This window comes from Cryptomeria japonica, chromosome 3 (assembly GCF_030272615.1).
Source record: "Cryptomeria japonica chromosome 3, Sugi_1.0, whole genome shotgun sequence".
In the NCBI taxonomy this organism is placed as follows: Eukaryota; Viridiplantae; Streptophyta; class Pinopsida; order Cupressales; family Cupressaceae; genus Cryptomeria; species Cryptomeria japonica.
The window spans coordinates 827,548,724-827,567,884 of record NC_081407.1 but is presented as its reverse complement, the minus strand read 5'-3'; positions in this window follow the sequence as shown (position 1 = coordinate 827,567,884).

The window sequence follows — 19,161 nt, the reverse complement described above, 5'->3', positions numbered from 1 at the left end:
CTAGAAGTAGCATGAAATTGACCTCCAAAATAGAGGTCGCCCCATTCTCTTGATATGGATATAATACGACCTTTGAAGGCTATATAATAAGGTGAAATTAGTGATGGGGAGGGTGGTATTTTGACAAGAAGAGTGAAGAGCATATTGACATTATGGACAAGACCATCAAGAACCTGGGTAAGCTGTGTATTAGGTAGAAGATAACTAGAAATATATATCCCAAGCTATTGGAAAGGTAAGGGAAAGCATAGTCCAAGAGAAGAAAATAGAGGATGGTGATGTATATGTTCGAAATATGCTGGATTTGGTTAAGTGTTGTCATTGATGTCAACACTATATCCTGGTTGGAGGCTATCCTAGTTAGTCTTGGTGATCATCTTGGTTTTGGCTATGATTTTGATCTAGTGTGATTAGATCTCTGTAATCTATTTTGGATGCTTATTCTAGAAGGTTATTTGTTTTCATTATTGGTTCATGTTTTGGTGCTCTAGTAACTATCACTGATGTTCTCAGTTGGTATTTCCCGATACCAGTTAGCTTTACCGGTAAGTGATATTTGGTGTTTTGGTTAGTCGATTTTGCTTTGGCTTATGGAATCAGTTTCTATCATGTTGAAGGTGCTTCTTGATCATATGCCAAGTATTTAGTGACTTTGCATTGGCTAGCATGTTGTTATGGTGGTCCTATTTGAATCCGATTAGACTTTTTGTGTTACTTCACTAAGGGTTTCTACCAGTTGGTGAAGTGTGTTGGATTTTAGTTTTAGCAGAATTTCTAGTGGATGGAATTATTTGGTTACTTGATTTACATCCATGCTATGTAATGTAAATCATAATATTGGTCTGGTGATACCATGTAATGTAACTTTTGTTATTATGGGTTTATGGGTTTAGGGTTTAGCCGAACTTGTCAATAAGGTTGATGATTTGTATTTATAGCCGACTTATTCATGTAATTTAGACATGGATGGTTATGTCTACATTGTCAGAGGAAATTTTATGTGCAAAAAAGTGATATATCATTCGGTGAAGGTTTTTCTATTGTAGGGCATACATATTTGCTTAACCAGAACTGTATCAAGCTTTAGGAGATGCTACTTCCATAGTTCATTCTTTCTAGATTGTAGTCCGATGTTTTGGGAAGTGAGTGAGACTTCTTTTTGTGATGAGTAGTGAGATCTAGGTAGTTGGACTTATTGCAAGTGCAATCCCCATTGTCATTTCACATACTGATGAAGTATTATATGATATTGTGGGTAGGGTTTCCAACCGCGGTTTCTCCCTTTACCAATTTTCCATGTCAAAATATTGGTGTTGTGTATTGTGCTTTGATGTTCTATCCTTCATTGTGTTGGTTTCTTTATGCTCTAGTTTAATGGGTTTTAATGCAATATTTCTGATTATTGAGATTAAATTGATTCACTCCCCCCCCTCTTAGTTTACTCTGGGTATCAGAGCAAGGTCCTCTCTTTAGAAGCTTAACCGCTTGAGGAGATCAGATGGCAATTGTATCTCAATTCATTTCCTATCAAAAGGAGAGTCCTAGATTTGATGGTACAAATTACAAAATATGGAAGGAGTGAATGTAGATTCATCTTAGATGTCTTGGAGCTAAAGTTTTGGAGATAGTGGAGAAAGGGTATATACCTCATGATCCTAATTCCGGAACACTGACACCTACTGATCAACAAAAGAAGGCTGGAAAAGATGTCAAAGCAAAAGAAGAATTGTTAAGCACCCTATCTGATGAAAATCTATTGAATATAATAGATTTGGAGAATGCAAAGCTAATCTAGATAAATCTTGAAACTCTTTATGAAGGCGACCAGGCTGTAAAATTGCAAAAATTGAAGGTTTCTTGGTAAGCAATGAAACTTTGAAGATGGAAGAAGATGAGAAGACAAGTTCTTTCATGGATAGAGTAAATGAGATTGTTATGGGAATCAAATACTGCGGCGGATCAGTTAGTGATGATGAGATATGGTCAAAGGTTCTATGAGTTCTACCTCTAGCTTATAAGATGAAGTCTATTGCAATCAATGAACTCCAGACAATGTCAAGTGCCCCTATTACCAAAGATAAACTACTTCAGAAATTGGCTGCTTTTGAGCTTGAGGAACTTGGAGATCAGACTGCTACTAAAACTGAGACTGCATTCAAATCATCTGCCTCCGATAAGAAAAAGATAAATTGGAAGGAGATGTATCCTAAAGATATGGAGGATATTAAAATAAAAAAAAGAGAACTTGAAGAGCTGGAAGCCCTGATTACTAGAAGAATTCCTAAAAAGCTAGCTGAAAGTAATTATGAAGGAAAAGTCCTTTTTAAATGTTTTTCATGCAGTAAGATTGGTCATTTCACTTTTAGATGCCCTAAGAGAGCTGCTAGGAATCATGAAATATTTGTGAAGAGTTATAATCCTAATCTGGAATATCAGAACAAACCTAGATTTAGATGGAATAGGATAAATTATGTTATTATGCTGGTGATGATGATTTTGGTATTACTGATGATGATGATGATGATGATAAACCTATGAGTGTAACCAACAGTGGAGCTTCCTTCGGTAAGGATTGAATTTTTATTGCTATCGAGGATGATTCTCTGAATCCTATCATTCAAGAAACTCATACTGAGGAAAAGGCTTTATTTACTAGAGAATGTCAAATGGGTAAGTAAGTCAAAACTTCTTTTAAAAGCATGCATGATAAATCTAATGAAATTATTGATCTTATTCATACTGATCTATGTGGACCAGAAAGGACTAATTTTTTTGAGAAGAATAGAATTAAACGACAACTTTCTGCAGCTAGGAATGCATAACAGAATGGATTGGTGGAAAGGAAGAACATAACCGTATTAGATGCGGCAAGAACTATGATGATAGAAGCTAAATTGTCTAATATTTATTGGAGGGAAGTGGTCAATACAATTGTATACACTTTCAATAGAGTACACATAAAAGGTGACACTGGTAAGACTCCTTATGAATTATGGTTTGGTCATACTCCCAGTGTCAGATATTTTAAAAAATTTGGAAGTAAATGTTACATTAGAAGAGATGATGCATGGGGAAAATTTGGTCCTAGAAGTGATGAAAGAATATTTTTTGGGTTATTCTACCAAGAGAAAAGCATATAGATGTTATAACAAAATATTGAATAGGATAATAGAGAGCGTAAATACTAAGGTGGATGAACATGATAGTAATCAGATTAGATCATATGACTATGGATCGGAAGATGAATTTATCAGACCTGAACTAGTAATGCATGAAGCTGCTCAGAATAGTGAACCTATCACTCCCGTAACATCAAAAACTCAACTGTGACAAAGGAACAATAGAAAGAATCAATAAATCAAAAAAATTCAAATACTCACAGGTATGTGAAACTAGCTCATTTTGAAGATCTGATCATTTGGGTTTGTTGCAAGGTGTGTGCCCTTGGTTTCCTTGTGTTATGCACCACAGCGCTCGAGTTTGTGACATGGTTTAATGACCTCTTATTGATTATATTAGTTTCATGGCCTAGCAAGAAACGATCATGTACTTCATTATCTACTGCTAAAGTAGAATATGTAGCTGCTGCTACCAATTGTACTCAGATTTTTTTGGATGAAACAAATGTTAAAAGATATAAGGGTAAGTTATGATGTGCCTATTGTTATTCATTTTGATAAAACTGCTACTATTGATATGTCAAAGAATTTGGTATTGCATTCCAAATCAACACATATTTCTAGAAGGTACAATTTATTGAAGGAAAAGGTTGAAGCAAAGGAAGTCAGATTGGTTTATGTGCCTACTAAGGAGAAGATTGCAAATATTCTAACTAAACTATTGCCCAAAGATACTTTTGAATATCTCATAGATCAATTGGGGGTTACCAACCCTCCAGAAGTGACTTAGAGATGCAGGAATTCATCAATCCGGTAATCTTATCAGATATTTTATTTGATCTAGGTTGATGAGATGATGGTACTACTCAGGGGGAGTAGTGAAATATTTGGTTCAATATTTTTGATCTGGTATCTGTCCTTTGTCATTGATATCAAAGGGAGAGAGGTGGTATTCATATGAAAATTAGTCATATCTTTGAGGGAGATTGTTGGCATTCCCTGGCACTTGGATGTTTTTCATACTCAGTGTTGCCATCAATGCCATAGGGGAAGATTGTTAGAAATATGTTGGATTTGGTTAACTATTGTCATTGATGTCAACACTATATCCTAGTTGGAGGCTATCCTAGTTGGACCTATCTTGGTTAGTCTTGGTGATCATCTTGGTTTTGGCTATTATTTTGATCCGGTATGATCATATCTCTGGAAGCGGCTTTAGATGGTTACTCTGGTTGATTATTTGTTTTCCATATTCTATTGGTTTATATTTTGGTGCTCTGGTAACTATCTCTTATGTTCCCTGTTGATATTTCCCGATACTGGTTAGCTTTACCAGTAAGTGATATTTGGTGTTTTTGTTAGTCGATTTTAGTCCAGCTTATGGAGTCAATTTTTATCATACTGAAGCTTCTTCTTGATCATATTTTGAGTGTTTATTGACTTAACATTGGCTGGCATGCTATTATGGTGGTCCTATTTGGATCTGGTTAGACTTTCTGTGTTACTTCACTAAGGGTTTCTACCTGTTGGTGAAGCGTGTTGGATTTTGGTCTTAGCAAAATTTTCGGGTGAAAGTATAGTGTTGTGTCACACTCTTGGCTAAGTGTGAGTGGAAAACAAATCCTACTTGGTTGAGTAGGACTCGATTGAGTCTGTGTGGTGCCTACATGGAGGACGAGTGGCAGGGTGAGTCCTACTCTGTCGAGTAGTACTCGACCCTACATATACCCGTCGACTACACTTAGCCCCCCATTTCCACAGTCTGAAATAGCTGGAGTAGGAGGGGGCTAAGAAATCTTTCAGATGAGAAAGGTAGGTCCGAAAGGCTTTTTTTATTTTTTTACTTTTTTTTTGTTTTTAAGTTTTAATAATTTATATGTATACATTTTTAATTTTTTAATTATTTTAATAATAATATATGTATATATATAGTTTTATGTTTTTAAAATTAAGTTTGGAGGGATTTCAAAAGCATCTTTCAACAATAATAAATACATTCAAGGACTTTAAATGGCTCAATCAATGTATCCTCAAATGGAAAATACAACCAAAAAAACATATAGTTACAAACAATATAAGAGAATATAATTTACAAACAATCTCTCTAATTACATTCAGGCATCCATGTATACGAGTTAGTGCAGGATCAAGGGAGCCCAAAAAGTGGGGATGTGAAAAAGATAGCCTTCCTCACTTGCCTAGAAATGCGAAAATCGGTGTTGACTTTTTGCTTTGCCTGGGTGTCAGCACACCTTGGCCTAGTAATTACCTATGCAAATTGGATATCTGATTTTTATTTGTAATTTTAATTTAAAAAATATATTATATGTTACATATTATATAATATATATTATATAATATATTATTACATTATATATATTATATCATATAATAATATATTATATAATACGTATTATATAATATATTATTATATTATATATGTTATTAAAAAATAATTTAAGTATAAAAATCAAATATCCAATTTTCGGAGACTTTTATATTTCGATAGTGACAACCCGTGAGTCATTGTTAACTCATAGGCCATGCAATTTCATCAAAATCCAATATCCACTACACTCGATATCTGGTGTTTTGACAAAAAATTGCTAAAAAATAGATTTAGAGGTAAGAATTTTATCATTTTGAATCATTTTCATTCATTTTTTATTATTTTTTGTTAATGCTTATTTGATTTTTCATTGAAAATATGGTTTTTTTCATGAAAACTAGGTTTTTTTAGATCAGATACCTAATTGTCTAAATTTGTTAACTAAATTCAATTATTTACATTCAATTAGGTAAAAAATGGGGGATAACAATGAAAACACTGACCAACCACAACTGCAACAACCAAACTCTCATTTGCCAAACCCCCCCTCAATTTAAGATTTGATTGCATCCAGTGCCATCGACACATCATCGTCGGCTCCACACATATGTGTGCCCAATAGTTGTGTCATGTGTGGGCACGTATGCGGGTCTAGTTGGACAACCCGTTGATCCTCCTATGGATGATGCATATTATGAGGTGCATGAGATGCATGATGCACCAGATGTTATTACACAGACTAGAGGATACCCTGGGGAGTCCTCACATGCTAGAGGTGAGGAGGCACCATCATCATACATTGATGATGTAGTGGTAAGATTCGTATTTTCACAGTTCATGTTATATTTTAATTAAATATTTATAAACTAGATAATATTAAGTACTAATTTTTATTTACATGGTCTATTTAATAGTTGATGACCAAGGATGAGTTGAGACAGATTCAAGAGGGCACCTTGTCGGCCATTTCATTTGGCCTTGATAGCTTGACGATACATATATTATTGCACCTAGTCGTTTATATTTTATTGTACATACATGCTCATCATTTATATTGGTATTAATTAGATTATGTAGTAACTTGCATGTATATCTTATTTTTCTCTTGTAGGGCACAAGTAGCATGAGTGCAGGACAGTGTGATTTAGGATCTAGTAGTGCAGTTGGAGACAAGGGAAAGGTAATTGAATGCAAATATGATTGAATGAATAATTTAAATAATTGATAGTGATTATACATGTCTAGACATAGATTGATAGTTTCATATACTTGTTATGTATATATACAAAGAATTCTTGGCTTCACATCCTTGATGACTACACCCAGTATACTTGAAGAAGAAGAAGAAATGCCTCAAGTAGATGTGTGTTTATTTTATTTTTTGATTAGTAGATATAATTTATTATTATTAGTGATAATTATATGGTAACTTGTATCAATGTCATGTTTCTAAACATATGTAGGCTGTGTATGAAAATATTCAAAACATACCTCCTCTACCGAAGACATACATCAAGAGTCCTATAAAGCTAAAGAGAATATGTGGAGATGAGGTAAACATGAATAGTTCAATTATAGTTCATTTTTATGTTAACTTTTTGAATGTGAATTATATAATATAACTAATATTAATCGTGGTTTTTTTTTCTTGTGCATGATCCTTCAGAGCCAAGCAATGTGGTGAAGAGGATCGATTTTGATGATCCATCAACAACTTAGGATGTTATAGATAGTTTTGGGATGCTTACATGTCTAGTTGGCATGTATATTTTGTATATGGACATACATTCACGTATTTAGACATACATTTTGTTTCAGTTTGCGTTTATGCCATATTTGTGTATGGAAATACATTTGTAATCATTTGACATTTTTTATATATACACGAGTTGATATTCAATCATATAAATTGTTGCTCATCTGTATGTGGTGTTATCATGGAAATCTTTAATCTTCATTCCAATAATTAACAATGGTTAATAATGGCTATTTAATGAACAACACAATTCATTTCATTTCATTGTAAGTGTTCTTTCTATAATGAACAATAAAATTCATTTAATGAAAAATACAATAAAATTCATTTAATGAACAATACAATTCATTTAATCAGCAATACAATGCAATTCATTCAATGAATAATACAATTCATGAACAATATAATTCATTTAATGAACAATACAATACAATTCATTTAATGAACAATACTTGATACAATTCATTATTACCCTATGCATGGTCCTATTTTGCTCCCCACCTCGGTTGAACACTCGGGGTTTTATTAGGGCAGCAATTTTTTGGTTGGCAAAAAAAACATTAGTCTCACTTAATGGAATGTTGTCGTGTGGCTGATTTCTCGTTCTACTCGCCAGAGTGACAAACCATCAGCTCTGACATGTCCAATTAGGCATTATTACCCTACACATGCTCCTATTTCCCCCCCCCACTTGATTGAACACTCAGGGTCATACCCTAGCGACATCGTCCCTTGAGCGCCCTAAGTGCTCAAAATTGTCAAACTTTGACGGGCCCTAACTGAAAATCCATGTCACCTGTGAATGATCCATTTGAAACTAGGAGGCCAAAAGAGGGGTCCCTACAAAAGTCTATCTCAGTTTTTCAAGTTTCCCTACAGTTTTATTAGGGCAGCAATTTTTTTGTCGGGGAAAAACTCGTTAGTCTCACTCAATGGAATATTGTCGCATGGTCATTTTCTCATTTTTCTCATCACAATGACAAATGGTCAGCTCTGACATGTCTAGTTAGGCATTATTACCCTATGCATGATCCTATTTTCCCCCCCCCACTCGATCGAACACTCGGGGTCATACCCTACCAACGTCGTCTGTTGAGTGCTCAAAATTGCAAACTTTCATGGGCCCTAACTCAGAATCCATGGCACCTGCAAATGATCTGTTTGAACCTAAAGGCCACAAGAGGGGTGCCTACAAAATCCTATCTCAGTTTTTCAATTTGGCTTATGGTTTTATTAGGGCAGGAATTTTTCTGTTGGCAAAGAAATCGTCAGTCTCACTCAATTGAATGTTGTCGCGTGGTAGATTTCTCATTCTGCTCATTGTGATGATGAACCGTTGGCTCTAACATGTCCAATTAGGCATTATCACCCTATGCATGCCTCTATTTTACACCCCCACTCGATCGAATGCTCAGGGTCATACCCTATCGACATCGTCCCTTGAGCGCCCTAAGTGCTCAAAATTATCAAACTTTGATAGGTCCTAACTTGGAATCTTTGGCACTTGCAAATGATCCATTTGAACCTATGGGGCCATGAGAGGGGTCCCTAAAAAATCCTATCTCAGTTTCTCAAATTGCCCTACGGTTTTATTATGGCAGCAAATTTTCTGTTGGCAAAAAAATCGTTAGTTTCACTCAATGGAATGTTGTCGCATGGTCGATTTCTTATTCTGCTCATTATGATGATGAACTGTCAGCTCCAACATGTCTAGTTAGACATTATTACCCTATGCATGCTCCTATTTTTCCCCCCACTCGATCCAACACTCGGGGTCATACCCTACCGACGTCATCCCTTAAGCGCTAAAATTATATATAAACAAGCATTACACTGTAGACACATAATGATCATGAATATTTCCATGTATTGTATACACATAGTTACCATTACAGTTGCATGTGACATCCATGAAAGGATATGCAAACATGATTTTTTTTTTCATTATCAATACAACTACACCAATGTACTCATGTACAGATACATGGACATTATCATCAGTATAACTAAACCAGTTTTCTCATGGAAATTGTATATCATCATATCAATGTTACATCAATTCACATCCATATACAAATACAACATCCCACTTCATCTGCATCAGACATCTTCATGTCCTAAGAGAAAAGCTTACGTACAATAATGCCTGCATGAATGTGCTACAAGAAACAAATTATAACACTTAATACAAATTAGTTTGACAAATTATAAATAGATCATTTTAAACATTTTTAAGATGCACAAGATTGTATAATTATGAAACTTACCAGTTTCTTTGCGAAGTATACAAGCATAACTTTGAAGAAAGATGCATGTTGATTAAAGCCCTTCTCACTGCTTTTCTCTGCATGGTTGAAGATGATGGTAGATATGGTCATTTCTAAATAGCAATACATTCACTTGACTTAATGTTTATGCACAAAATTTTATCTCATTAATGCACAAAAGAATATGTACCATCACCAAGAGAGGGTCTTGTCAACGGCGAATGATCTAGCATGAACCTGTATATCATCAAAAATCATAATGTGATGTACTATTGTATATCATCAATAAAGACCTGCATGAACATAAAGGTTTTGCAATAATGATATCATCAAAATTGTCAGATAGTGTTCTCTAATAACAAAAATTGTAAAGCTCATCAAATGCATGATAATAAGTTGTGTTGCAAAAATATGTCTTGTTTGATTATATCGTGTACCCACTATGTGCATGCAAAAATCGTGTTGCCAAAAAAAAACGTTCATCAAAAGACTTGCATTTTCAACACATCCTTAATATACATGTAACAAACTCGATTATTAAGGTTTAATGATCATTGCTCGAAATTAAATGCATGATAAAAAAATAAGGCACCATTAAAGACCTACTACTCAAGTTTTCCTAAAAGGTCATCTCTTTGTTTAAGAGTATCCAGTATTGCTTCATATCAATAGTAGTCACTGTCCATAGCTCTTTGGTATTTGGTTTTACTTGATGCTTCAGCAACTTGACATTTGTAGCTATAATAAGGTGTGAATACATTATAATGGTTTTGTGTCTCTCATAGTCTTCAAATGCAGGTATGCCATTCTTTCTAATCATGTATGTTTGCAACCAAGTTCCCACAACAACAACTGAACCTGTAGGATATGTGAACCCGTCATCATCTGTCACTAGTTGTGTTAGCTTTTGTTTTCCCTATACATATCGTGCCAACCAATACTATGATCTCTCTTTATTCCGTTGTAGTGCATCAACTGCAAAAACATGTCCTAGTTGTACAAGGTCTGATAGACAATCATACTCAAGTGAACTTTCCATGTCATCATTTGACAACCTAATATTGTTTGAGATAAAAGAGTTAGATAGTGGGGAACCCACGTATCAACCCACTCACTTGAATCACACCGATCCCATTCACACCGAACATAACTCTGACAAAAACAAGCCAACACTCATGTCCAAATGGTCCATGTACTTGCATCTGAGCTGAGAAATGAATGCATCTTTGAAGAATCTTTAATTGTTTGACAATCCAATCTATCTCCCACTATTCCCTCCTCAACCAACCAAAAGAATCTACTCACTATTGAATCAAAAGTACCTCCATGTGACAATATTGAACTACACCAATCAACAATAGAAAGTGCATTAGAGAAATTTGCACCTGAAATCCTCAATTGGTCCTTAACTAGATCTCTCTTCAAACATGCACCTGCTCCATCATTCTCTCCCTTCCCATTCCCTACCTCAAAAAAACACCAAATATGAGGTATACGCCTCTCCACATGCATTCTACTCAACCAATAAAACATACGGGCATTCTTGAATTGACCCATAAAGTTATTTGACCATATTATATGTCAGTCAATTGCAATATCTTTCTCATGCAATAACTCAAAAAAATTCTCGAAAGAATGTTGCACATACTCAGAGGAGTGTGATCTATCATCACTCATATAAAAATGATACTCCTTGATTATCTTCCTATCCTCTTCTGTACTATCAGGAGCATGTCTATATGTAATGTGAACAAAAATAGCAATCTGGACTAAATTATAGTACTGAGACTGTACCTCATTCTGTGGTTGCAATGTATAGTTCTCTGGAAAATCAATCACTACTACAATAGTGCCAATCAGGAAAGAGTTCTTACACATCCTGAACTATTGATCCAACCATTGAGACCTACGTGTGTGCATTGCATACTTGTAGAAAAGATTTTCTTTAAAATCAAAAAGAAAATCAGCATTACTCACTTCTCTTGAGACTAATTCACATCTAGAACCTTCACCTCCACTCTTCAAAGTATATTTCACTGTCTCGTATCTTTTTTTCTCAACATAATTATTTCCAAACTCGTGTTCACTGCCCTCATGAAAACATGAAACAAACTTTGACAACCCATCGTATTCTGAGCACTTCTCATTCAATGTTCATTTCTATAGAAATAGCAGCCATCATCTCTAGGGCATAAAAGTAGATCTTGCAAGTCTCTTGATGATCTTGGAAATAGCATTGCACCACACTCCTATAGCATCTCATTAGTATGTATTATAGAACGAATATTACATAAAAGTTCATGGTACATTGAAAACTCCACATGGTACTTGCAACAACAGGTATTGTGAATCTTAAGAGGAACACAATAAAATGGTTTCAAAGATTCAAAGGCCCTTTGTGATATTTGCAAAGTTGGATGTAATTCACAAATTTTTTTGTACAACACTGTTTAGCTTGATTCCAAGAAATGTTTGGGATGTGGTGTGCGGTCTCGTTTGTCGATTCTTAATTTCAAAACATCCTTTACATTGGGTGACACTCTAGAATTAGAGTGCCAAAATTATTGAATCTCTTCCTTCAAATTGTCAGTCAACTTTCTATCAACACGTGGAAGCCTCCCACCAAATGTCCATGTATCTTGTTGAAGTGGATCATCAAGTCTTTGTCTTCGTGCAAGTGCTCTATCCAAAGTTTTACAGTTTATGTTAAAATCAACACAAGTTTGTCTCATTTGATGAGCCTTCCTCAATTGATGGCTTACTAAGGAGGTTGTAATCACTCTTTGAGCGACTCTCTTATCTCTTTCTTTGGTATTCTTTTCAATAGAATTGACAGCGTCAAATAGATTTTTTGCAATAATAGAATTTATCTCCATCTTCTTGTTCATACGAATCTTCAATTTGTTTAGCAATGGTCTCATATTTATCATCTTTAGTAATTGAACAAAGAGTTGGCATTGCTCGGTCAATGTCTTATTGCTAAAATTTTGGTTGAAAAGTTGTGTAGCCCACAACCGAATGGTTCTTGTTGACCTCTTGCCTTCAAGATTCGCAATAATGTTCTCATCAATTTCAAATAACCATTTTGGGGTTCTTGAAGGTCTTGGATTTGGAATTTGTTTTTCATCCATGAGAGGGTCTTCATTTCTAAAGTAATTAGGTGTTACATATGGTTCACTTTGTTGAGCAATTCCACCTTCAATGTTAAAGTTTTCCATATTTTCACCTCCTATGTCAAAATTTTCCACATGTAGAGCATTTTCATTATCACTTTCAACATTTTCAAAATTTTCACTTTCAAAATCTACATTTTCATTTTCAATAACTTGTGGCACATTGTCAAATTCAATTTCCTCTTCAGTTGAAGTAACATTAGCAATATTTAACATACCTTGTCTTCTCCTCCTATGACATTCTCTATCTCTTTCTCTATACACTTCAATTTGGTCATTTGAAATTTTTCTTTTGCGTTTAGACTTCTAACGACTACTACTGCCCATTTCCGTCCACACATATGCTCCTTCGTGATTGACAATGTTAGTTTTCACTTTAAGAATCTCCCAAAAGCACAAATTTGTCTCTAGCTATCTGAAAAACCAGTGATCCTCGACAAAAAATAGAATATGCAGACTATGGGCCGTTAGAATCTACAAAGTGGCCCACAAACCCTTTTTTTCTTGGTTATTTGTACTCGTAGACACTCAAAATTGTCATGCCTAATTAAATAAATATTTTATTTATTTAATTATCTAAGCCTAATTCTTCTATTAATTAAATAAATTTTTATTTATTTAATTAATTCATTTATCCTCTTCTAGCCTTATTTCTCATTTAAATAAATACATTTATTTATTTAAATTATCCCTTTCCTAAATTAAATAAATATTTTATTTATTTAATTGTCCTACTTCTTCTATTAATTAAATAAATCTTTATTTATTTAATTAATTCATTATCTTTTTCTACACATGACACATGTCATTCATCTCTTAATTCATACACTACCTACCTCTTTCATTATTTTGGTATTTCTTTTACCTACCCTCTAATCCTAGCCGACCTCTCTTTTTACACCTCTCAATCTTAACCCTCCATTTCATATAGTGTCTTTTATATAAGGAGATGCTTCCTTCATTATCAAACCCTAATGAATCATGCTAATCACTCATCCTAATCAACAATTTTGGAGGACTTGGCTACACTACGATCCTACTTGCAACCACATTCTGTTCTTTGTTGAGCTCTTGTGCATATAAAAATCTGAGAGCAAATATATCAAGCAAGATCAATGGAGATAGGAAGAATGGAGATCAAAACCCTATTGGACATGTGATGGTATAACCTTTGTGATTTTGAGTTATTTTGCATTGTCTTAGGTAATCTTCATATGTTATGGTGGATCTTTGTTGATTGTTAGGCTAGGGTTTGGTGGTTGAATTCATTTAGCCTTTCAATTTTGTTATTATCGTTATCCATTTTCACCATAAACATTTTGGCACACCCGGTGGGACATGGATTTTTCTTAGATCTATTTTTTTTTGCAAATTTTTCTAACCCTATATTGCTGTTTTGTAAAACAATTTGGAGAATAACCTTGTGCAGCTAGGGTTTTGGACACAAAATCAAGATCTTGGAGAGATTCGATCATATCTCATAAATGGCTAGGAAATTTTGCACCAAATTTTTTTTGCAGGTTGAAAAAAGTATCAGGAGCTCTGAATCCAAAATTTAGAATTTTTGGAGCATATTTTCATTTTCTATGAATTTTTTATGATTTTTCATAAAAAATTAATTTTGAGAGAAAATGAGAGAATTTTTTAGATTTTCTTACATTTTTGGAAATATCTCATAATTATAAACAGAATCTGTTCTTTGTGAATTTAATTTTGATGTAAAATATTTCCCTAAAAATCAGATCTTTAAAAATTAGGGTTTTTCTTTATTTTGATCCGATCTCACAAACGGCTCTGCATTTTGACACAAGATTGTTTTTGCAGGTCAAGAATAGTATCAAAAAGATTTAGTAAAAATTTCAGATTTTTTGGATCGATTTTTCATTTTATATGAATTTTTTATGATTTTTCATAAAAAATTAATTTTGAGAGAAAATTAGAGAATTTTTTGGATTTTCTTACATTTTTGGAAATCTCTCATAATTATAAATTGGATCTTTTCTTTTTGATTTTAAATTTGATGCAAAATAAGTCTTCAAAAATCAGATCTTTGAAAATTAGGGTTTTGCATTATTTTACTCATTTCTCACAAACTGCTTGGATTTGTTGCAGAAAATTTTTTGTGTAGGTTTGGAAGACCATAAAGACTCTCTAGTAAAAATTTCAGATTTTTTTGGATCGATTTTGCATTTTATATGAATTTTTTATGATTTTTCATAAAAAATTAATTTTTGGAGCAAATTAGCAAATTTTTTGGATTTTCTTACATTTCTGGAAATCTCTTGAAATTTTACAGGTGGACTTTTTTTATGATGAATCAGATCTTTGAATTGGTCAACAAAACGCATTGTTGAAGGCCCCTATTTCACAAAGTCTTTTGGATCTAAAATTTACCTAACTTGTGTGCTTGCAGGAAGGGGTGATCATTTGAAACAATCCAAACTACTAATAAATCTTTGTTGCAGGTCCTTGGCAAGGGTTTTTGGATTTTTATTGTTTGCGTTGTTTTCATAGACTAGCAAACACTTCAATTGGTGCACTAAAATTGAATCATTGTCTTTTGTGTCTTGAGCAATAGGCTCTTTTTGTTTAATCTTTAGAGGGCCTGTCTTCTCATGTGGTCATTAGGACTACTAGTGAGAAGAGAACGACCCAAGTGGTAGCAAGGAAAACCCACCTCATCCAAACCACTATAATCAAATGTATTCATGGTGAAAACTATGAATAACGTGTGCTGATTAGTTCATACCAACACTATGTCTCCCCATAAACCCATTTGATCAAATTTATTTGATCATTTGTAGGGCGTAACCCCTACCGGCTGGGAGCCTTCTGTATTTACAGAGCTAAAAGTGCCGCATGTATGGCCACATGAGCGGATGCCCTTACTAGCACCTTTTTGTTTTAGAAGCCCAAATCCTTCTAGTTGTTGGGGCAGGAGGTCGGACCTCTGGTAGCGGCCCACACACATACGGTTCTTAGTAGAGATACAAAGTTCACCATGGGGAGTTTTCATGGGGACTGATGCTTGGCTGACCCGAGAAGTGAGTGCCGAGGGTGGAGCCAGTGAGGTCAAGCATCTAAGTATCCGCTCTGAATAGCGTAGCCTCGGGGGTAAAACCCCATGTGGGATCAACAACTATTGTCTTGGCTAGCCATAAGAATTGTGCTTGACTTATGTTAAACATTCAAACAATCAAGACCAAATAGCAAAACATTGTGTCTTTTGTGTCTTCAAGTGTATGCAAAACAATTTTACATCAAACAACACACTTTGTCAGTCTAAACACTTGCAAACATTGAGTCCTCATCAACATTGTGTCCTCTTGTCACGAAAAATAGTCAAACATTCAGATTTGGTCACAACCAAAAACTTCACAAATTGGAAAAATTTCACAGTCCAGCAAACAAAAGAAATCAGTTTCTGAATACTTGAGCTTCCTAGGTTGTTTCTTCAGGTTTCATCTAGCATTCAACCTATCCTTGGGTCTCACATAGTCCATCATTGCTTCACATCTCATTTTACATTCACAATTGTCTAAACTTGAGTCAAAAGGTCACTTGCTTGTCCTCATCATACTTTGTCAACACACTACATACAACAACACTTTGCTAAGTGGTCCCTCATCAAGGTTTCTTACCTTTGGGTCTCATTTGGTCTTACTTAGAGTCAAGGTCAGCTTACCTCATCAAGAGAAACTATCCTCTCTTTGGAAGTCACACCTACTCTACTACTTACATACTTGGTCTTACACTTTGGACATTGCAAGTACACCTCAGATTCATTTACACTCCATACAACTCTTGGTCTTCCATACTTTTTCCATTTTTCATCTAGTCTCTCACATCTTGGTCAAATACCTAGTTCATGGTTGAAACACGCCTTCAAAAATCTAGGAGAATAGCTAAAGAAGCTCAAGAATCCGCAAACATGAGTTCTTATGAGTATGACAATGATTTATTCTTCAATCCTGAGCACACTACATTACTAGACATGGATGTTTATAGAAACAATCAAAATGTGGAAAGCGCAAACACTATAAACAACAATACTACACACAATGACAATGTGGACAACTCTTCAATACTATCAGTAGACATAGAAGAATCCATAATGAATCCTCATTTCAATAGATTGGTTGAAGAGATAATGAGGAGAGATCGACAGTACTTTTTACACATGATGGCACAAAGTGGAGTTAAAATACCTCATGACTTTGACATGTCTCAACTTATGGAAAGTCGACCCTCACAACAAACTCAATCCAACATGGATCAAAGGAGACCAAATAGTGGAGGAAATAGAGGACCGAATATGATGTCTGAGTCACCATCAGTTTTGCTTCAAAAACTAGAGATCCCACATACACAAGCTCAAACATATGATACTTACCTTCGAAGACCATCATGGAAGCCTTATGCAGATAGATATGCTCAATCACATGCTCAAGGTATGGATCAATCAAAACAAGTAGATACTCAAAGGCATCCCCAAAATTTTGACACAAGGAGACCTCATGTCAAAATTGGGGGCAACACAATGGAAAATGAAATGCCTATTGAATATGGTATATATGCACAAAATAGATATGGGGTCCCTCAACATGGAGTTATGCCAAGTGCTCCATATATGCCACATCAATATAGACCTCCATATGGACATGTCTACGATCAGTATCATCCATACATGCAACAAGCTCCTCCTCAAATGGGTGTTTCAAACATGGGGTATGCTACAAGAAATCAATCTCCTCCCAAAAATAATTTGGAGCAACAAATAAGAGATTTACAAAAGAAAATGGAGGACATGAGTACATCAAAACCAACATACACTATGAGAGATATATGTCCTTATCCCTTCGATAAGAGCATTCCAATGCCTCCATTTCCTGCACACTTTGTGACGCCAAAATTTGACAAGTATAGAGGGAAAGGAGACCCCAAGGCACACATAAGACAATTCTTCATAGCTTGCATTGAGGTAGCGGCAGAAGAAACATACTTGATGAGGTTGTTCCCACAGAGCTTAGGCGATCAAGCTATGGAATGGTTTTCTCAATTACCTCCTAGTATTAAGTCATGGGGCGACTTAGCAGAGGCATTCATTCAGAATTTCTCTTACAATATAGAAACAGATGTCTCAGTTACTACCTTGTGCAATACGAAACAAAAGGAAGGAGAATCTTTCGCAACATTTTTACAAAGATGGAGAAATCTAGCTAGCAGATGTTCTTGCGAAATCCCGTAGAAACAAATGGTAGAAATGTTCACACAAAACGTTAACAAGGATATTGGATATGATCTCAGGAAAGCTTGTTTGTCTACATTCAAGGATGTTATTGAAAAGGTCCTAGCAACAGAAAGAGTCTTAATTGAACAAGGAGTCATTAAGATATTCAAAGAAAACAAAGAGGACTTTAAAGGAAATGACAAACCAAAATTTTGGAACAAGAACAAGAACACAGTTAATGATGGTGTTGTTGATGCCAACACAGTGAGACCCAAGTTCATCTTTTCTGGATCAAGTTCTACCAACAATCAAGTGAACACTCAAACAACTTCTAGACCATGAAGGAAGTACACTCCATTGGGAGAACCACTTGAATCAGTATTCAAAAAGCTTGTGGCAAACAAAGTGATCACAGTTCCAGATTCTCCTCCATATGAACCAAAGGTCAAACCAAATTGGTGGAATGATGATGAGTATTGCGAATTTCATAAGAGTAAGGGTCACAAGACAGGTAATTGCCATCGATTGAAAAACATTGTGCAAGATCTCATTGATAGAGGTGACATTGAGATTGAGGGGCATTCATCTAATCAAGAACATGAAGTGTTTAAGGAACCATTCCCAAAACATGACAAAGGAAAAGGCAAAGTCACAGATGATCAAGCCAATTACACTAGAGCACCTTACAATTATGATTCTACTATCAATCACATCTCAATGGACAATCATATCTCTACTATTAGTATCAAGAACAAAAATCCTGAGAATCCTTCTCAGAGACCCAAGATTGTCCTAAGAGGTGTTGGATCTTCGTCCGAATCTACCTCTGAATGTCATGTTACAACTCGTCGAGGTAAAATCACGTTGCCAGGTGCCTCCACTAAGAATACCAATCCTTCATCAACCAAGCCTGAGTACGACCTTGTAGAACAATTAGGGAAGACACCTGCACTCATATCCATCCTTGAGCTTCTACGCATATCCCCCGCTCATAAAGCTATCCTTGACAAAATCTTGAGAGATACTACCGTTCCTACTGATCTGAACGTGGACCAGTTTCAAGCCATGGTGGGATACCTTTCCATTCTGAATTCCCTTATGTTCATAGAAGCCGATGACGCCTCCATAAGTCAGCCACATAATGCACCTTTACACGTTGAAGCTTTCATACATAAACATCGAATAAAGCGAGTCCTGATAGATGGAGGAGCAGGTCTAAACATTTGTACATTGAGCACCATTAAACAATTGGGATATTCTGACAAGGCTGTGAATTCTACAAATCAA